The sequence below is a fragment of the Pleurodeles waltl genome, chromosome 7 (genome assembly GCF_031143425.1).
Source record: "Pleurodeles waltl isolate 20211129_DDA chromosome 7, aPleWal1.hap1.20221129, whole genome shotgun sequence".
Taxonomy (NCBI): domain Eukaryota; kingdom Metazoa; phylum Chordata; class Amphibia; order Caudata; family Salamandridae; genus Pleurodeles; species Pleurodeles waltl.
The window spans coordinates 1,431,857,395-1,431,880,393 of record NC_090446.1 but is presented as its reverse complement, the minus strand read 5'-3'; positions in this window follow the sequence as shown (position 1 = coordinate 1,431,880,393).

Genomic DNA, 22,999 nt, shown 5'->3' with positions numbered 1-22,999 from the left:
GAATGGAGTGTGGGCATTCCCACACATCCACTCATGGATTTTGGCACATTCCCAGAAAGTTGTAAACCTAGAAATGTCTCAAGATGGTATGCCTCCCAAACCCAGGCTAAGGAGGGGAAATGTCTTTATTTCTCCCCCTTACTTCCTTTTTTGATATGTGATTTATCCTGATTCATACGTGAAAAAAGGAAAATGCCTTTAACAATAGTTTTTGTGTCAGGAGTTGCTCCTTCCTGCACAAAAACTGCATGTAACAGAGACACCCTTGCATCATGGTTCAGAAGTGTCTGTGTTGGGGGTAGGCAGCACACAGTGTGGCAGTGCAAGGAAGCAGCAGAAATGTGCCATATCTTTGTAAATATAGTGCATTTCTATTGTCTCCTTTTCACACAACACAGCACAGCAAGTTCCCTTGCTACACTTCATGAAATGTTAGTAAATCTGCCCCCAAGTGTCAAAGAATAAAGCAAATAATCAACAAGCAATGGTCAATTATACAACTGGAAAAAGATTTAAAGGGTTTGCTTGTAGAGCAACCACACGCTACATACCTAAGAGCAACTAATGTGAAAAATATAGTAAAAAATAAATAAATTTGGCAAAGTCTTAAAAATATACCACGCACATTGGTACCAGTTAGGAACTATGGAATACATGAAGGAAAAACTGCATATTCAGTAGAAAGAGTCCAAGTGGACTGATGTATGTAGGCCAGATCAGAAAAGTAGTATTCCAAAGATGGTCAGAGCATAAAAGTAAAGTAAAACTATGACAGGGCAGATCCCCACTAGCTTGCCATTTCCCCAGTGTTGTCATAATATGAAACAGATGACATTTCGGTTAATGGAAACTGCAGATGAGACAAACTATGTCAAACTTTAAAAACTGTTGTTAAAGAGAGGAGCATGGCGGACTGAAAAAATGCACACTATTATTTCACAGGATTAAGTGAAAAAGTAGAATGATCAGGATTAAAGCCAGAAGGATTGACAGACAACTGTAACGGATTAACAGTACATAACAATAGGAGGCTGAATTTCAAATTAAAAAAGGTTAAAAGATATTTTATTTTTTTAGAAGAACTTACTTTACAAGGAAGATAGAGTTAGAATTGAATTTGATTTTTAAAATAATTTTTATTTGCATTTCTCATAGGGATTACAAAAACATTACTAGTTAACATCAATGGTGCAGAGAGTCCCATCAATATATTATAAGACTGTCAGGTATGCATATAGAATATACGCAATGCATTATCTACCTACTTCAGTGTCCCATTATTATACTCCAGAGTAGCAATTCATAACCACAAAGTCCTACTTCCCTTGACTACTAAGTGGACTACTGAAAATACAATTACAATTCATGGATGTTAAAAGTGACGACCAGCTAAGTGTTGGAGTGAAAATAATGCCTAAATAATGAACATTCCAATGTTCTAATACTCCTTCTTGTATACGTTTATACAAAGTAAGAATATTTTTGAATGACCATTCCTTCTCAATTTGTCTGACACCCAATTAAATGGTAGACCAGTTACAGAGCACCAAGATGTGTATGAGTTCATAGGGAGAACCTCACATTTGTCTCAATTTATCTTCTACAATGAAAACAGGGAGGGACATATTTATACTTTTCGACGCACAACTGCGCCAACGCAGTTGTGTGTCAAAAAATCTAACGCCGGCTAACACCATTCTGAAGCGCCATGCGGGCGCCGTATTTATTCAATGACGTTAGCCGGCATTAGCCGGCGGAGCTGCCTGGTGTGCGTCAAAATAAATGACTTACACCAGGCAGCGCCGGCGTAGGGGAATATGGAGCTTGGGCGTCAAAAAATGGGGCAAGTCAGGCTGAGGCAAAATTTTCGCCTCAACCCGATTTGCGCCATTTTGTTTTACTCCCAACCCCCATTGAAATGACTCCTGTCTTAGCAAAGACAGGAGTCATGCCCCCTTGCCCAATGGCCATGCCCAGGGGACTTATGTCCCCTGGGCATGGTCATTGGGTATAGTGGCATGTAGGGGGCACAAATCAGGCCCCCCTATGCCACAAAAAAAAAAAAACTTACCTGAACTTACCTTAAGTTCCCTGGGATGGGTCCTTCCATCCTTGGGCGTCCTCCTGGGGTGGGCAAGGGTGGCAGGGGGTGTCCCTGGGGGCATGGGAGGGCACCTCTGGGCTCCTTCCGAGCCCACAGGTCCCTTAACGCCTGCCCTGACCAGGCGTTAAAAAACGATGCAAAAGCGGCTGGACGTCATTTTTTTTTGTCCCGCTCACTCCCGGGCGTCATTTTTGCCCGGGAGTGTAAATACGGCGCACATGCCTCGGGGTCATTTTTTAGAAGGGATATCATATCATTAACGCAAAGTAGGTGTCCACGCTAAAAAATGACGCAAACTCCATGAACTTTGGCGCTAGACGCTTCTAACGCCAGAGTATAAATATGGAGTTCGTTTTGCGTCGAATTTGCATTTAAAAAAACAACGCGAATCCGGCGCAAACAGAGTATAAATATGGCCCGGAGTCTCTCAAGATGATCTCTAGCATGGTTGACAGTGACAACTCCAGGTCTAGGAGCCACCAGGAGGATAAATGTAAAAACATTTAAATTTTTCCAGTAGCTCTCGGAAGGGCTTTACCTTATGTTTCATTTTGAACTGTAAACACTCAAGGTTTTAATGTAAGGAAGAAAAGGAGGAGTGAAAGGGGAAAACTCTGGGCCGGTGCCCTTGTGTATTCCAAATTGATCAGAAATTAAGCCGATGCAGTTTACCGATGCAGTAGGACCTTGATAAAGTCATTTTATCTTCTGTATGGTCATAGATCCTAGAGAAGTTTGCAACCAGGTACAGAACTGATATTCTCTTTCAGCTTGATAAAAGGCTTCTCAGCATCCATTAAAGCTGGTCATCTCTCATCTGCCATATAATGTGCATGACCGTCGTCACATGACTAAAGGATCATCCTCCAGAAAAAAAAGGCTCACTTGATTCTTAGGAATCAATACTTATACAATCTAGTGATTAAAAACGTTTGCTAATATTTTTACATCATTATACATTAAAGAAATTGATCTGTAACTAGAGCATAACAGTATATCCTTATTCAGTTTGGAGATCAGAGAACTAGTTACTTTGGTGAACTCAGAGTGCCATCTGTTCTGTTCTATTGCTTCTTTTGAAACTTTTCAAGGCAGCTTTTCATACTACAGGTGTATGTACCATGAACTCAATTGGGAACCAAACCTCTACTGGAGCTTTTCCCACCAACATGGATTTGACTGCCTGACGTGTGCTGTGTTAGCACATTAGAGTGAAACATTTGAGCTGGCGCCAGCAAGAGTGGACAAAGAAGGGTATAACTGTAAAGTTATCCCTCATTCTGTTTGATAAACGTGCTGGTGTGGAGGCAGAAGGATACACCCAAACAGCCAGTAGCATTAGGTGAATGGTAAATATGTCAATGGGATGAGCCAAGTCATGATTGACAAAATCTCCAGCCAATGCCTGAAAGAGACTGATGAAGGAAAGGCATTGACTGTGTGGGGCAGATTCAAACCCCATTCTGTGTATATTATTAGCAACAATTCTCTTTGACAGCTGGGCTGTCAAAATCCAGACCTAGAAATCAGAGTAATTGGAAGTATTGAAGTAGAGGGGTCTAGTTAATATAAACCACTGGACGGTTGTGGGTGTACACAGCACAGAGGCAGACACTATTGCACTATTCACACCGACACAATCCACTGTACAGAAACATTTTTATTGCACACAATATCTAGTCATTATCACCTTCAAATTGCGCACTGTGCCTTTGCTACTTAATAGTGTTCCATTAATTTCGAGGTTGGTGTTGACACTAAAAATACCAATGCATGCATCTTTGCTTGATTAATAGAACACAGCTAACTGCCAAATGGTGGTCTCAGAGTCGCTATGAATCTCAGAGTGGTGGAAGATGGTAGGTGGCCTGGTAGTGAGCACAGTGGTATGTGAACCAAACACCCAGTTATGCATGTCGAGCTTGATTTAAACACAAACCGCTGACTCAGAAATGCCATGTGTAATTTAAAACACAGCGGCCCAGATGTTCAAAGCTGTCAAGCAGTGCAGTGGAGCAGCCAAAAATGCTGCACTGCACTGCGTGACAGGGAGAGAGCAGGAGACCGACAAATCTACTGAAATATGGCACTCTCCTCCCCTCTCCCTAGCGCTGGTGCAGAATTCTGCTGCCACGGCCACACACACGCCTTTGCGCCATTGTGCAAGGTTGTGTGTGCGAGTCTAGCATAGGTCTTCTACTGGAAAGTTACCCTTCCAGATCCTATGCTTAGACTTAATGTAAAACTTATCCTACTTTGTATGTGTGCTGTACAATGCGGAACGCAAAGTCGGAGAAATAAAAAACATTTCTTATTTTAACACCTTTTTAAATGGTGTTAATATGTAGTGCAAAACCCTGTGTACTATTGTTTGTAAATAGGGTTTTGCATCAAAATGTATGGGTAGATGCTTGGGAATGTCCAGGTACCACCAGTGCAAAGCCCCTTGGCACTAAGTTCTGCAAAGCAGTGCTTTGTGCAGCTTTCTGTTACCTTTAGGCTAAAACATTTTGTGCTGGTTTGGATCACCTTTGTGGCTCAAACCAAAAGCAAAAAGTTTGTAAATCTACTCCAGCATGTATTGACTAATGGGGCAGCTTACACATCTTTAACTAGCTGTTGGATGACAACATGCGAGATTTCCTCTTAACATGAGCTCTGGCTTCCCTCCCAGGGTCAGAGGTTAGGTAGCCATGTGATTGTCAGCTCCCACTCTTTACTGCTCCTCTACCCATCAATCTCATTGTTCACTTGTATGATATTCTTCCTCTCTAAAGAGGGGGTGAGTGAGCAGGTGTGTCTCAGTCAATAAAACGTTTACTCTCTGGAGAGCTTCTGAGCTCTGGGTTGGGCACTAGGCAGTGGCACACCTGCCTCGGCATGATGATCTTAGTGACTGGCAAGGCTCTGCATACTTTAATTTTATGATACCAATAAAGGCAGATTGCCCATCACAACTTTGCAATAGGAAGGGTCAGCAGGATGGGAGCAAGTACGTAAGATACAGAAAGATAGCCCAAGACACAGCATCCAGTCTTAGGGTGGTTAGGGATAGACTGATTGTTCCTGACTGGCAGAGCTCAGCACACTTTCATCTTCTGTCGCTGATACAGGTAAATTGCAGGTCATATCTTCACAATGCGAAGAGTTAGCAGAGAGTGGCTAAGTGCCTGGAATCATGGAGGCTAGCCCGATAAAGCCAACAGCCGTAAGGTGGCAGGTAGTAGCCAGATCTGACCCTACAATGTGCCTATGTGGCCGAAGACCAGGGTTCCTGGATCAATAAGACAGGCAAAGACTCGGCTCTCCTTAGGCAGACCTAAACTGCAGCAACCACTACACACAACCAACACTCTGCTGGCTCGAGCTGGCATTAGAGGATGGCTTTGATCACAAGTTGTACAAGACTGCCAATAATACCTATCGGCTACTATTAGTTTAGTTCAAAGACCCACAGGCCTCTGGCTACAGGTGATAGGGGAGTTAATTGGAGGGGACAAGGGGCTGGACCAGGGGGGCTCAGAATTGAAGTTATCTTGTGGAGGTATATATAAAACATGTTTCCACAAGGCTTACAGGTCAGAAAAGAGCTGGGCTAAGATTGAGAAAATCAAGAAGTAATAAAGCAGCCCCCATGCTGGTGTCATAGGCGATATAATTGAATCAGGGTACATCTTTAATCACCACATTCTCTCTTTTTACCCTGAAATGACATGCTATACTAATAATGGAAGTGGAAGTTGTGAAATAATAGATGGTCAGGGGGATGTCTCCTTGAGTAAATGGGAAAGAACAAAGGTTTCTGTGATGCACAAGACGTGTTGGGCTCACGTGGAGGTTTGAGGGCAGCAGGATAACACGAGACAAGCTGATTTTCTCTTGTGCTGTCAGAGCAGTAACACAAGGGCTTCGTCTCTCATTCTCGCAAATGGGGCTCATCTGAATTTAAGAGCCTTTGAACTCTTGAGAGAGGTTTCGGCATGAACCCCTGATCAAAATTCTGCCTTACTTTGCTTCAGCAGGAGGAGGTGGAATTAGGGCATTTAAAGTTGTATAGTTTCTGCTCAGGTTCCAAGCCTTTATTTTTCTTCCACTTCCTTCCTTCCTTCAGGGGTTGTATTTCAATCAATCAATCAATCATTGAATTTATAAAGCGTGCTACGTACCCATGAGGCTTTGAAGGCGCCGGGGGTGGGGGTGGGGGGGGTTTGATTTGGGAGGGGAGCTGGTGTTACTGGTCGAAGAGCCAGGTCTTGAGCCAGGTATTTCATCAGCATTGGACAGTATCTCGGCTTTTAATAAATAAATAAACTAAAATGATACATGGATATTACTGTTATCACCAATTCCCATTCTTGGCCTTTAGGGGTGCAGATTTACTAAGGACCTGTGTTTCCGTGACAAGTATTCACAAGGCAACACAAGTCCATAACTGGAATTTAACAACCCACACAAAACCACTTTGCGTGGTTTAGTAAATTCAAAGTAATGCAACACAGTGTCGGGTAGGCGTTATATGGATGGAGCATGGGTGTCTCCATGCACCCCCACATGTATTTTAATGCAAACCCAGATTTACAAGACTTGTAAACATGGGTTTGAGCCACAATGGTGTGTCTGATCGACAGAGACGTAATGTTCCATATCTTTGTGAATATGGAGCATTTTAGCTTGCTCCCTTCAGGGCGGCGCAACAAGTTGCCAGGCTGTGTTTCGTGGTTGTGTGAAAGAATGGTAACTCTGCCCTTTGGCACCCTTTAACTCATTCGACAGCATCTCTCCCTGGCGCATCTCGCCATATGGATTGCAGGTCATTCTCTTATTACCCAATCTTTGGTGTAAGAGCACTCCGATTACCCCCTCTTTGGTGTACCAGCAAAAAACATCCTGCTGCCACATTAGACAGGTTAGTCCTTATAATTATAAATTGTGTGTCTATCTCTCGCATGCCAAGTGCTGCATCCCATTACAAGATAACTGCGCCTTGGTGGTCATCATGAATGCTATGGAAACACTTTACATCAGGGGACAAGTCTGGAGTACACGCGGGTACAACCACTGTTTTTACAAGGTGGAGACCGTCCACCCTGCCAAGTAGTTGTGCCACACTATGAACTCTTCCTGGTGTAATGTTTAAACACCGCAATACATTCAGCAGCTCCTCAGTAGTCTGCTTTTCTTCTGAGTAGCAACATGCAGGATGCAGTAAGGGGTCTTTTTCATTTTAAATTGGAGCTGCGTCCAAGAGGTTAAGTGGCCATCAGACTTCCTTTTGTTCCAGCTAGAGCTAACTGCAGCCTCACACCTAACTGCCAATGCAATGGAGGGGAAACAAAAGCACAGGGGCTTGTTGTCACTTCACAGGTACTTAAGGGAGGCATGATTTTGACTTTGGTCAGTCCCAGGATATAAGAGATACACATGCACAGTACAAATTTCAGGTATGCTGGCCTGCTCCTGCATTTAAAGGAGTAGCAATTTAAATATCTCTATTTTGTTTTATTTCTTTTATACTGCTGCTCATTCCACTGCAGGGTGTTCAAGCGCTTTACACCACAAGTACACAATATACATTGACTAGAAATCATATAAGTGTAAATCTACGTACAGGATGTGTTACATAGGATAGTGAGAGTTACAAGGTGTAAGAGCCACACACACTTCATAGCTCACTGTGCTTGTTAGAAGGATTGCAATATAGGAAGTGCAAGTAACAAAAGGATCTGTGTTAAAAGCAGAAGCCCGCTTACCTATCTACATAAAATAAAAATCTGTCATGATGTGCTTTGCAGGAGACATGTTAACCCTCTATGCTACTTTGATACAAAACTGTGACAAGACATGACACATCTCTCCAGCAAATGTGTTAACCACCGGAGCTATTTTACCATTATTATTGTTCCCTGAGATTTAAGGGGCAAACTCTCTGCAGCAGGTGCATTAACCCCATAAGATGTTTTAAAATGCAGTCTCTGCAACCAATTAAGCACAACAGATTTATTGCCAAGTTTCTCCTTTGTCAATTTCTTTGTGGAAGAGATTTAAAAAAATAAATGTTGAATTAGAGACCCAATCTTTGCTTCCGGGTTGAGTCACTTTTTGGGCATCAACCCAAACGCAAAATCTCATTTGTTAAATCTGATAATTCACTCAGATATACTCCTTTTAGACCTGCTACGCATATGTGCTAGGTGTTAAGATTAGATGTCACTTCTTGTGCTGTCACTTCCTGTGAGGTACTTCTTGTGCCGTCACTTCCTGTGGGGTTATGCGTTGTAATTGCACTTCCTGTGATGTCACTTCCTGTGATGCTGCATGCGATGTCAAGCACCGTGATGTCACATGCTGTGATAACATGCAACATGAAGTCACTTGTACACTGTCTAACTTGGTTAGTCCCCCCCCCCCCTTCTTTTTTTAGGACTCGTGCCCTACTTTATATAAAGCCGCAAAACAAAAACAATGTCCTTACAACCACACAACCTGCAAGTGTAGCTTGCTGTCTGTGCGGCTATGTGCTTCCACGCCCCACCTATGGGAAGTAAGCGCTATACAAAAGTTATAATACAATGCAAAGCATAAATCTGACCCTGGGCGCCCCCTGCCTCCACCTCCTTTCACTACACCACACCCCTACTGGGGTAGTGTGGAGCCATCAGGTTAATGTGTTGCAGGCTTCAGAGTTAATACCCACCCCCCCACACACACACACACACTCCCCACACCCCCTCCCGCACCTCCGACCGCCCGTGCCTCACCCCGCTGTAAGATTCCCCTCCGAAACACGCTGCTGAAAGCCTGGGCCCACCTGTGCTGAAAGGGCCTCCAGGGACCCAGCGCTCACCCCAGATAATAAATCAAAGATTTCACAGAAGTAAAGGACCAATTCCCCCGAGCAGAGGATGTGTTGCTATTGTGTGTTTATCAACTGCTGTCGCCAATTATCACCTGCAGTTATCTCAAGGCTGGCTGTACTAAAATCAGAATTATTGCATGTACTTATTTAATATCTCTTGTATTTATAGCAAGATCTGTGGCCACTTCAGGACGCCTCGAGTTACCACACGAGCAATGACATTAACCTGTCAGTTACGAAACAAAATAAAAATAGCAATATCGCCTCTGTAGGAGAACTCTCTCGCCTTCTATAGAACTACAGCCAGTAGGAAAGACGCTGTTTTGGAAAAGCATTGTCCAGCTGCTTCTGAGGGGCCGGTTGGGCTGGATTAGAGTCAGTCCTTTCACAGGAAGTCAGCCTTGAGATGTTTGCGGCCTGAAAGCAGATCTCAGTAGACTTTGCTGAGGTTCCACTCTACTGAAATGGTAGTTCGTTTGTTTATGGATCACGGGCGTAGCTTGGGCAGTAAGATTGGGGTGGGGGGGTGAACCTTGGATTTCCCAACAGTCACACTGGCACATAGGGGTCTATTTACCAATCTCATGCAGGCCGGGAGCCAATAATGCTGCGCTGCATGAGAAGGAGAGAGAGAGTGGGACAGTGACATATTTACAGAGATACGGCAAGCTCCTCCCCTCTCCCTAGCGACGGTGCACACAGGTCGATGTGCGCCATGCACACACCTTTGCGTCATAGTGCAAGGGTGCGAAGTGAGTCTAGCATAGGTTTTGTACTGGACAGGTACCCTTCTAGTACAAAAGACAATGCTTAGACTATGGGTACTCGCAAACATTTTCCCAGGGGCCAAAAAGTTTGGTCTGTGACGTGCCTGGGGGCCGCATTAATGCCAGGGCAGTGGCGGTCGGGTGGGGTGGCTGGGGGTATTGGTGGCAAGGTAGGTGTAGGAGAAGCAAATTATATACATCTAGAGGCTGAAATAAACAATGGGAAACCAGAAAACCTGGAACTAATCCCGGTTTACTCACTTTTCCAAATTGTGTGATCCTAGACAATTGTTTAGTCTCATTTTCCCTCCTTTTTCTGCATTATCACATTTAAGATGACCTCGAAATACATGATTCATGGTGTGCGCTGCACAAAACCTGCTTCTATGTTTGATTTATTAAAGTGTAATGTTGTTCGTGTATGATAGGAACCCAGGCCACCCATAAAGCACACATACCAAGTGACTTGCCTCTTTAATTTACTTTTGGTGATGTTCTCAGGGTTAGGGAAATAATTAATGTTTCCAAATTTATGTTTGAAAACTATCATTTTTAAATGGATACATCGCAATGCACTGATAAAATAAATTGTACTAAGGCGAAAAGGTTCTGCATGTTAACTAAATACACTTTTTTAATTTTGAAGAGGCTGTCTTAGTTTTACACTTGTGTTGCAAGATGTCTTTGAAAATGAAGGCGTTTCTAAAGTTAAGTGCAGGAGTCCCTAGTTACTTCCTTTCTTTAAGACCAATTGAGCTTGAAATAAATGATTGTGGGTGTATTTCATATTTTTATTGTTAGTGCACAGTCCAGCAAACAGCTGCCCAGAGCTCCTGTTGCTCGAAGGGCCGCATGTAAAGGTCAGAGGGGCCGCATGAGGCCCGCGGCCCGTACTTTGAGTATCCATGGCTTAGACTAACTTTAAAACTTTCTCTCTTTGTATGTGTGCTGTACAGGACAGCACACATGCAAAGTTGGGAAAGAAAGGGGAAATAAAAGCATTTCTCCTTCGTAGAGCCTATTTGAAATGACTCAAAACTCTATCCACTTTTATTCAGTAAACAGGGTTTTGCGTCATGTGCCACCAATGGCACGCCCCTGGGCGCTAAGTAATGCAAAGCAGCTCTCTGCACTGCTTTGCATTACTTTCAAGTGTATTTACAGTGCAAAACAAGTTTTGAGCTGGAAAGTAAATTTGGGGAAAAAGATTTTACATCTATTTGCGTCACTTTTGTGACATAAATATGACACACAATCTTAATAAATATACCCTATATTGTGAACATACATTATATAACAAGTAGAGGGGGGATCAAGGCGCAGTGGAAAGAGAGATTAATACAGATTGGCTGGGGTACTAAGAGAGAAAAAACACATTATTTAGTGAAATAACCAACCTTTTTTTCATTCGGTTTCCAAACTGAGAAAGGGGGAGTGTGTATGTGCGTTTTTAGTTGGTGTGTGTAAAACTTCCTGGTGAAATCCAACAGACACCTCATCATACCCGGCTGAAAGCACCTGTACCCAACTCTTTATCACAAAATACATTATTAGAGGGTTATAACACCCCAAACCTCACCCACCTCAGGTATACTGCACCCCTGTTAAGGACTACTTGAGACATAGGTAAAATTTAGGCTACATGCTGCACAAATAGAAAATTTGTATTCAAATATATTATTTATATGTTAGTTTGAGATAATGTTATTTCCTACGAAGGAGCATCAAAGTGCTTTGCAGAAATAGATAAAGATAAGGTGTGGAATCCACATTCCTAAAAATAACCTTTGAGTGAAGAGAATAGGGGGGACATATCTACAAAGCTTTTGTGCGGTCAAAAACGGCAGATTGAGCCATTTCTGATGGCAAAAATGCTTTTAAATATGTACAAAACAGAAATCGGGGTTTAGTAACAGGTTACAAAATTGCAATTTGTGTTTGTGATTCGGTATTTGGAAGGGTTTATTACGGCATACCTTCCAAATACCGAATCTGAACAGGATGTATGAATATTTTGCGACTAAATTACTGTTGCAAAACATTCATATTTTACCGACTCCTTAAAGGAGTAGTAACCCATTCGCAAATGGGAAGGAATCCTCAAGGGACCTCTTTCCCCTTGAGAATGGAAAACAAATATTTTTTTTTAGCAGACAGTGGTCCCACAGACCCTGCCTACTGATATGGAATAATACTTCAAAGTATTCACTTAAGGAAAATGGGCTGCAATAAAAAAAAAAAAAAAGATTGCTTTATATTAAAGAAATCACAGACAGTGGTCTAATGACCCCAGCGACCATCATCCCTGTGATGACTGCGATTGCTAATTGGTCACAAATTGCGACCTAATTCATTAATATTCATGAGGTAGGTCTAGTCGCAACCCACCAGGAATCGCAAATGAAACTCAAAAGAGTTTCATACATTTGGAATAGCGATTTCCTAATTGCGATTCACAGGAAATTGAAATGAGGAAATTGCTATTTCAAATCTTCACTCATGTAGCCCATAGAGCTTAACTCGGGCCCCTGGTACTTGTAGCATTCATGAAAACTGAAAGCTGTGTGTCTCTTGAACATGAAGCCACCTGCATCTGGCACCCAGAAGTAGAGTTATACCAAACTGAAATTTCACTGTCGTTACTGGACCCACTGGTTTTGAAATGAACACATGGAATTGTTATGTTATGTTGCTTTGTACAGCACACTATTCACCCAAGAGGGTATCTAACGGCTTGGATAATTAGTGGTACTGCAAGGGTGCTGGAGCAATTTTCAGTGTATGGGGTGCTACAATCAATGTCATTTCACTGAAGTCAAAGGGATTGCGAAAAATCCAAACATCACACAAAAAAACAAGCGTAGTGAATCTGTTTGGCTGATTCAGCTGGAGAGTGGTAAGGGTGTAGTGTTCAGCCTGTAATGCATTATGTGACGTAAAATGTACACCATTATCAGTTACTATCGAAGTTGGTTAACCTTCTAAATGGAAAAGTATTTCCAAAAACACAATAACAGACTCTGAATCAGCAGATTCAACAAATGAATAATAGATCCATTTTGAAAAATAATCTACTAGCACAATTAGGAACCTCATTTCTTTAGGTAAAATGTAGAATGGTCCTGAAAAATCAATAGCTAAGCTGTCGCAGGCTTTACTAGGAAAAGGAACAGGACATAAGGGTTTAATAGTATTCTTCCAGTGTTTATAAGAGACCACACAATGATTGCAGTTTTCCACAAAGTGTGAAACCTGTTTGTTTAAGCCAGGCCAGCAATATGATTCTTTCATCTTTTTCACAGTAGCTGAAATTCCCAAATGCCCTTGATGGGCAATCCTTACAATTTTATTTCGTAGACCGTTAGGGGGAATGACCAGATCACCTCTAATGCAAATATTGTTTTCAGATGATAATTCACAGGCTACCTTGCTGTAGGTTCTCATCACACTACATAAAGTCTTCTCTGAAGGCCAACCACTGTTAATAAAGTGGGAAACCTGAAAAAGCACTTTATCTTCCGACATAGCTGTTTTCCATTCATCAATCGTAATTTTGACATCACAAGCTGAGACGGTGTCAACCAAACCAACCACACACTCATTCTCTTGTTTCTCAGTCTCTCCACTGGAATACTGTAGCGGCATGCGGGACAAACAATCAGCACAAATGTTTTTCCCTCCTTGTATGTACTTGACTCTCAAATCATACTCCTGTAATTTAGACAAGAGCCGCACCAAACGAGCGGAAGCCTTTCCTAAACCATTACCGCTGAGAAGATACACTAAAGGCTTGTGGTCGGTAAACACATCACATCTTCTACCCCATATGTAGGTTTTGAATTTTTCCACAGCCCACACACAAGCTAAAGCCTCCCTCTCAATCGTGCTGTAGTTGCTCTCTGCTTCCGAGTGACCTAGAAGCAAACGCTACCCTGTTTTCTTTACCATCAACCAGCTGTCCAAAGACAGCTCCTAAACCTTTTAAGCTGGCATCCACGGCTATGAAAGATTCTCCAGAAGGAACAAAAGGTTTCAGTGAAGGTGCAGATAAGACCAAATCTTTCACTTTCTGAAAGGTCACATCAATTTGATCATCCCAAAGGAACCTTTGACCTTTCCTAAGCATGGACCTTAAAGGTTGGACTATTAAAGCATACCCCGGCACAAAACGTGCATAGTACTCGCACAGTCCTAAAAATGAACGCAGCGCATCTTTATCCGTAGGTGTCAGAGTCACCAGATCCTCGGGGTCTGTGCATGTTCCCAACATGTCCACCACAAGACAGCTCCAATACTCTGATTAGAATGTCACAGAGTCTAAGAGAGTCCAAGTGGGGAAAACGGGATTAGGTAGGGAACAGCTGGGAAGGAGACCTGTAGAAAGCAAAAAGGTTAAAACACACAATATCAAGATTGTATCATATTAATCATTACTAGGCTATGACTCTAAGCATTGTCATACTGGAAACATGGATAACTTAAGCATGGACTTAAATAACTAGGCCTCAAGATGTCTGGATACCTGTGAGGGAATCAAGAAAGAATAATACAACTTTCCAATGAACCACTCAATGAAATGTTACACATGGATTAGAAACATCAGAACCTTCTAGAAATAAGCTTTCAAATTCAAGCATAGTCTTTTGCATGAGGACCAGGAAATAATCTGAATGATTTCTATAACACCATATGAATTGTACTTGAGAGACTTATTATGCACATACAATATAACATCTAGAATTCTAACACTTTCGTTTTCTTAAAATGCAGGAACATGAATTGTGCACATTGCAGATTTCCACAAAGGTTTGTAAATGCCATGAAATGTTTGTGCACAATGAATAACATGAGTTAGACACGAGAAATGAATCGCGCGTCTTGCCAATTCGAAGACCACCAAGTAAATGCTATGAAGTGGTAGCGCACAATGAACATCGTGGTTTAAGCACAAGAAATTAATTGTGCGTCTTGCTGATTCGAATACCACCAAGTGAATGCCATGAAATGGTAGCGCACGATGAGTAACATGAGTTTAGCACAAGAAATGAATCGCGTGTCTTGCTGATTCGAATACCACCAAGTGAATGCCATGATTGGTAGCGCACGATGAGTAACATGAGTTTAGCACAAGAAATTAATCGCGCGTTCTGCCGATTCGAATGTCACCACGTAAATGCCATGAAATGGTAACACACAATGAATATCATGAATTAAACACAAGAAATGAATTGCGCGTCTTGCCGATTCGAAGGCCACCATGTGAATGCCAAGGAATGATAGTGCACACTGAATATCATGAACTACGCACAAGAAATGAATTGCGTGTATTGCCGATTCGAAGGCCACCATGTGAATGCCAAGAAATGGTAGCGCACACTGAATATCATGACTTATGCACAAGAAATGAATTGCGCGTCTTGCCAACTCGAAGGCCACCATGTGAATGCCAAGAAATGGTAGCGCACACTGAATATCATGAATTTAGCACAAGAAATGAATCATGCGTCTTGCCGATTCGAAGGCCACCATGTGAATGCCAAGAAATGATAGCGCACACTGAATACAATGAATTTAGCACAAGAAATGAATTTGTGCGTCTTGCCGATTCAAAGGCCACCATGTGAATGCCAAGGAATGATAGTGCACACTGAATATCATGAACTACGCACAAGAAATGAATTGTGCGTCTTGCCGATTCGAAGGCCACCATGTGAATGCCAAGAAATGGTAGTGCACACTGAATATCATGAATTATGCACAAGAAATGAATTGCGCGTCTTGCCGATTCGAAGGCCACCATGTGAATGCCAAGAAATGGTAGCGCAACCTGAATATCATGAATTTAGCACAAGAAATTAATCGTGCATCTTGCCGATTCGAAGGCCACCATGTGAATGCCAAGAAATGGTAGCGCACACTGAATATCATGAATTTAGCACAAGAAATGAATTGCACGTCTTGCCGATTCGAAGGCCACCATGTGAATGTCAAGAAATGGTAGCGCACACTGAATATCATGAATTAAGCACAAGAAATTAATTGCGCGTCTTTCCGATTCGAATACCACCATATGAATGCCAAGAAATGGTAGCGTACAATGAATAACATGAATTAAGCACAGGAAATGAATCGCGCGTCTTGCCGATTCGAATGCTACCTTGTAAATGCCATAAAATGGTAGCGCACAATGAATATCAAGATTTGTCCACAAGTAAAGAATCGCACGTCTTGCCGATTCGAGTGTCAGCATGTAAATGCCATAAAACATCAAGCGCACATTCACACGCACAAGAGCAAAATTGTTTTATCATGCTAATTAGGCCCAAGAACTCGAAAACCTTCGAGAATGGGATCGGGGGCCCAGCCCGACCTCCGTCTTACCGCCCTGATCAAGAATCACCGACAAAGTGAAAGGGCAAGGCCTGGAAGATCAAAGTAGGCCTCGGAACAGGAGCTCAGGAAGTTGCTTCTGCTCTGCACCAGGACCTCTGAATAGTGAGCACGTGGAGCTCGGCTGGCTCCCTTATATAGAGTCTTGGCCCAGCCCACAAACCACACCCAGGCATGCTGCAGGGAAAGCTTCTAGAAGGCCCTGGAAAGGGACCACACCCTGACACACTCGGAAAGCCTGCAGCAGTACATTGCAAATGAACAGTATTTATATGCATCTTGAACATAAGTCTTCAGGATTAAACTTTGCAATGCAAAAGGTTAAACAACAGTATATCAGCACAATGCATAAATTACGTTATCTTGAGAGTGCTGGGTTTTTGCATTCTAGTCGCCTGTAGAGCGCACACTGCCCTGATGTTGACAGTACTCCCCTCTCCCAGACGCGCTCTAGGGCCTGGTTTGTCTGGATTGAGACAATGAAAACGCCTCACAAGTACTGGAGCATGAATATCAGATGCGGAAACCCATAAATTACTTTCAGGACCATAACCTTTCCATGAGATTAAGTACCATAGATTACGCCCTCTCAGTTTGGAATCCAACACCTTCTTGACTTTGTATTCTATTTCCCCCTGTACTAGAACTGGAGCTGGATGAGGGTGGACCTTCTGGACTCCCTTTTTCAAGAGGGAAGTGTGAAACACTGGATGCATCTGTAATGATCTTGGCAATTGCAGTTTATAGGTCACAGGATTGATTTGCTGAAGGACAGTGTAAGGACCTATGAATTTAGGGTTGAACATGTGCTTCTTCTTGAAGTCTATATGTTTTGTAGAAAGCCACACTTTATTACAGTATCACCTGGTTGATACTGCGGTCCCTCAGAATGTTTCTTGTCATAATGCTTTTTGTATTTTTGTTTGGCCTTTTCTAAATGCTGTTGAATCAATTTCTGGGTTTGATGAAGATGTTGAATGGTTTCTGACACAGCTGGTGTAAGAGAACTTTCTTGAGGGATCGTGATGGGCAAGGTGTCAGGATGATAGCCAAACAAGCCAAAAAAGGGTGTTACGCCAGTAGAAGTGTGGAATGAGTTATTGTAGGCTAACTCAGCTAACCAGAGCATTGATGTCCAAGAATGAAGTGCTTTTTCAGCGTAAGCACACAGGTATTGCTTCAAAATCTGATTTTGTCTCTCAGTTTGACCATCTGTTTGATAGTGTAGTAGTAGTAGTGTAGTGTAGATAGTGTGGATGTCACTTGAAGTGTTTTGCACCATGTCTTCCAGAAATTGGAGGCAAATTGCGAACCTCGATCAGAGAGGATCATTTTCGGCAGTCCATGATAACGAACCACTCTATTCAGTAAAATAGTTGCCAGTTCACTGGAGGTGGGCAATTTCTTACAGGAAATGAAATGTCCATATTTCGTGAGACTATCTACTACCACCAGGATTACTGAATGTTGTTGAACCATTGGTAGACCTGTAATAAAGTCTAAAGAAATGTGCTCCCAAGGACGACTTGGAGTTGGGAGTGGATGCAACAACCCTTTTGGTTTTGAATGATTTGTTTTAATGCGAGCACAGACTTCGCAGTTGTTTACCATTGCTTTTACGTCTTTCATCAGAGTGGGACACCAAAAGTAGCTTTGAATTAATTCAAGAGTTTTAGGAGTTACTGGATGGCCTGCTGTAGGTATAACATGCAACCAATGAAATACTATCTTGCGAAGCTTGGTAGTGGGCACAAACAAACGAGCGTCATGGAAAGGTAATCCTTGCTTGATTGACCTTTTGGGATCTGCTTGGGCCCATGTCTGCCATTTCTCAATGGTGAAAGAATTACGGATGTCTTCAAATAAATCTTCAGTTTTTATGATGTATAGGACTTTGTCTGGAGCAATGATAGCTCTGGAGGTTTGAACTGCAGGCAATGTGGTAGACTCTTGGCGGGACAAGGTGTCAGCTTTGCGATTGCCTTTACCAGGACGGAAAATTACCACAAAATCAAATTCGGCAAAAAACAGCATCCATCGTAATTGCAGAGGAGTCAAAAGTCTGGCGGAACTCATGAACTGGAGATTACAATGATCAGTATATACTGTGACAGTGTATTTGGCACCCAACAAAGGATGTCTCCATTCTTTAAAGGCGTCACAAATTGCCAGAGGCTCTTTTTCAGCAATGACAATATTCTGTTCGGCTTTGTTCAGTTTCTGAGACATGTAAGCTACAGGATGAAGTTGGCCAGTGTCTTTGCTTTGTTGTGACAAGACTGCACCTATTGCCACATCTGAAGCATCAGCTTCCACTATGAAGGGAGGATCCACATCTGGGTGAGTCAGGACTGGGGCAGTGGAAAATGCTTCCTTCAAAGTTGAAAAGGCTTGGTCAGCTTCTGGGTACTATATACATTTTTCTTTCTTTCTTAATAGCTTAGTGATTGGGGCCACTGTCTGGGAGAAGTGATTTATGAACCTCCGATAAAAGTTTGCAAACCCCAGGAAACATTGTACAGCACAAACAGTCTTTGGGGTGGGCCAATCAGATATGGCTTTTACTTTCTTTTCTGCCATCACCATACCTTGAGGGGTAAGGATAACCCCTAAAAACTCAACTGTGGTAACATGAAACTCACACTTAGTTAGTTTGCAATATAAATGGTGCTTTCGAAGGGCTGCAACAATTTTCTTGACATGTTGTACATGTTCATTTTCATTGTCTGAGTAGATCAAAATGTCATTGATGTAGACTATGGCAAATATGTCGAGATACTCTCTAAGAACGTCATTCAAGAAAAATTGAAATTCTGCTGGAGCAATACACAGACCAAAAGGCATGACGGTGTATTCAAAGAGGCCATATCTTGTCTTGAACGCTGTTTTCCATTCGTCGCCCTCTCTCATTCTGACCAAATGATAAGCACCTCGTAGTTCGAGCTTAGTGTAGATTTTAGCTTTCTTTACTTGTTCCAGCAAGACCGGAATCAGGGGCAAGGGATATTTATTCTTGATGGTGACTTTGTTCAAACCCCTATAGTCGATACAAGTTCGAAGATCTCCATTCGCCTTCGGAACGTAAAACAAAGGAGAAGCTGCAGGAGACTTAGAAGGGCGGATGAAGCCATTCTCCAAGAACTGATCCAGATACTTTTGTAAATGTTGATTTTCATGTTCTGACAGGGCGTATACACGACAGTTGGGGAGTATCGCACCTGGCACTAGATCAATTTGACAGTCATAAGGTCTATGAGGAAGCAAGTTCACTTCTTCTTTTTCATCTAATACATCTTCATAGGATGAATACTGTTTGGGCAATGTAACTTCTTTCTCCGCGGCAGTGACTATGTAAGAGTTGTAACCTTCTGATGGATACAACTACCTGTGGATTCCTCACCTAATGAATTCTCCCCATGCGTAGCATTAGACAGAAACTTCTCTCTAGCTCTGCACGTCGGCGAGGACGTCACAATTGCCCGACTCCACGCGGCTCCGCCTGACGTCATCGTGGCAATAAGAGGCTCTCGCCGGCGTGCTGACGTCAGTTCCCTTTTTTCCGTGCCTTCGATAACGGTTACTTTTCCAGCTACCTGTATCGTTTGCTCTTCGGAAGGGATACTTTGTGTTTTTTGTCGACATGTCGGCTCCGAGGAAGTCAGGTTTTAAACCCTGCAGAGAATGCGGAGGTCGGATGTCGGTGGCTGACCCCACAATGACTGTCTTTGGTGCCTGAGTTCGGACCACGACGTCCAGGAATGTGGTTCATGCCAAAAAATGAACCCGAAGGCCTTGAAAGAACGTGAGGCTAAGTTGTTCTTAGCCAAGGCTAAGAAGGAGAGGAAACAGCACCATGGATCATCGTCGGGGAAGTCAAGTCACAAGAAGCGGCGTCATCGTGACTCCAGGCGTCGATCCCGAAACCGGTCGAAGTCGAGGTCTACGTCGACTTGACGCCATAAGTCTTGGGAAGTCAGCCCGACGGTGTCTCCACAACCAGTGACTCCGCAGACGTCCCCGGCGCCGTCGGTCTTTGAGGTTGTGGAGCCTCAAAGTCAACAGGCTTCTCCACCGCATCCAGGTGCGCAGGAGTGAAGTCCGGCGCCGGCTCCTCAGGACCATCTTGCGTTTCTGGCTCCGGGTACAGATCCGGCGGCATTTCTAAATGCCATGTTTGCCATATTCAAGAACATGGCTCCTGGAGGTGGTGCGCCGGCTGGCCTCACTGGTCCCCTGGCATTCAACCTAGGCGTTCCGGCTCAGTACAGGCCGACGCAGTTTATGCCGTTCTGTCCGGCAGGAGACTCTAACCAGGCGCCGGTGCCGGAGGCGCAGCCGTCGACGTTGAGAGAGAGACCTTCGATGCCGTTGTCTGTTGAGATGGAGCCTCGAAGCCAGATGGCGTAGACGGGTGCAGAGCCTTTATCCATGGCGCCGATGGATCCATCTACGGCATTGGGAGGATCTGGAGATCCTGTTATGACGCCTTCTCTGCGCCATTCACCGACGTTGTTGCACTCCATGTCGACGCCAGGATTGGAGGCCAAATTGAGATCCAGAAGGAAGGCCCTCAGGTTGCTGGAGGAGAGGAAGTACCAGCAGCAGATCCTTGAGGAAGGGGAGATTGCTGATCCCCAGAGTGAGTTTCCAGGATTGGATACGGCCAGTGGACTAGTTACTTCCCCGGAATGGGGTCTGGCCTCCCCAGGGGAGTATACAGGGGAGGCAGACACCTTTCATTCCGTCATCAGGAAGGCTGCAAATTTCCTGGAACTTCCCCTGCCTACGGCGCAGGTTAAAACCAACCTTCTGACAGAAGTACTTCACCCTGCCACAGCCATTGCGGATCCTCTGTTGCTATTCAATGAGGCTCTCATGGAGCCAATAGAAGAGGTGTGGAAGAAGCCTGTCACCTCGTCGGCTGTGAGCAGGTCGGTGGCCAAACGATATAGGTCTGCACCTGGAGACCCCGAATTTCTGTCTAAGCATCCGTCTCCAGAGAGTCTGGTCGTACAGGCATCCTGTTCCTCACGGTCTGCTCCTGGCTCCTTTCCGGGAGTACCATCTGACCGGGAGTCCAAGCGTATGGAACAGTCAGCCAAGAAAGTTTTCTCATCGTGTAGCATGGCGTTGAAATCTGCTAATTCTACCTGCTTCCTTGGCAGGTACATGCACGCAATAATGGATGCAGCAAAGACAGTGTTACCAGACATGCCCCAGGACTTGCATGGCCTACTTTCGGATGCCCAGGCAGCGGCTACGCAAGTCATTCAGTCAGGGCTGGATACCACGGACTCTGTTGCCACCAGGTGCCATGCTTGGTTGCGCACATCTGGATTTTCTTCAGACGCTCAGGCCACGCTCTTGGACTTGCCTTTTGATGGGGCTAAATTTTTGGATCTAAAGCGGACTCTGCGCTAGAGCGCTTTAAGGAGTGTAAGGCCACTGCTAAGTCCTTGGGCGTGCCGGCTGTTTCGACCCCATTTAGATCTTTTAGGCGGCTGCAAGTTTTTGGATGAGGGGCTTCCTTTCGTGGGAGATCCCAGCAGCCAGGGCAGCAGTCTTCGAGCCTCCCTTATTGATCATTTAGGGGGAGGGTCCGCACTAGAGGGAACACCCAGCAGCAGCACCCTTCCTCTTCCTCTGGAGGGATGCAACAAGGAAAGCAGCCCTAGTCCTCTCGCCATCACGTCCCATGCCTCTCCGGTAGGGGGGAGGCTATCTCTTTTTCTTCCCATGTGGGAGTCCATAACATCCGATTCCTGGGGTCATCAGCGTGGTGAGAAAAGGCTATGCCCCTTCCCTTTTGGGAGATTCCCCCTCCCTTCCCTCCCCGTCCTTCCTTTTGTTCAGAAGATCATCTCCTGTTGCTAGAACAGGAGGTTCTGTCCCTATTGTTGAAAGGTGCAGTGGAGTTGGTTCCCGAGCAGGAGAGGGGTCAAGGATGTTATTCAAGGTACTTTCTGATCCCCAAAAAGGATGGTCGTCTGAGGCCTATCTTGGACCTGAGGATTTTGCATTGGTTCCTCAAGCAGGAGAAATTCAAAATGCTGAATCTAGCACAGGTACTTTTGGCGTTGAACAAGGAGGATTGGATGGTGTCGGTCGACTTGCAGGATGCTTATTTCCATATTTCTATTCTCAAGTCACACAGGAAGTATCTCCGGTTTGTGGTGAGGTCGCAACACTACCAGTTTGCGGTCCTTCCTTTTGGTCTTACTTCCGCACCTCAGGTCTTTACGAAGGTGATGGCGGTTGTTGCAGCGGACCTCAAAAGGAAAGGGATGGCGGTATTCCCTTACCTGGACGATTGGTTGATCAAAGACAAGTCTCCGGGGCTTGTGTTGCATCATCTGCAGCTGGCAACCCAGTTATTGTTCAGTCTGGGCTTTTCAATTAATGTGCCCAAGTCTCACCTAGAGCCCTCTCAACGCCTCCTGTTCATAGGGGCAGTACTGGACACTACATTGAATCGGGCCTTTCCTCCGCCACAGCGGATCCAGGACATTCAGGCGTTGATTCCAATGTTTCAAGAAGGAGCGGTTGAGCCAGTGCTCAAGGTCCTTCGTTTGCTCGGTTTGTTCGCTTCTTGCATTCTGTTGGTCACTCATGCATGCTGGCACATGAAGGCTCTTCAGTGGTGCCTCCGCAGGCAGTGGTTTCAACACAAAGGGGATGTCGAGGAGTCGATCAAGATCTCCAGAGACACTGCGGCAGATCTCCAATGGTGGGCTGCAGACGGCAACCTGTCTCAAGGAAAGCCGTTTTCACTGCCTCCTCCGGTGACCACAGTGATAACGGATGCCTCCACTTTGGGGTGGGGAGCGCATCTGGGGTACCTGGAGATCAAGGGTCGTTGGTCTCCAGTGGAGCAGATGTTTC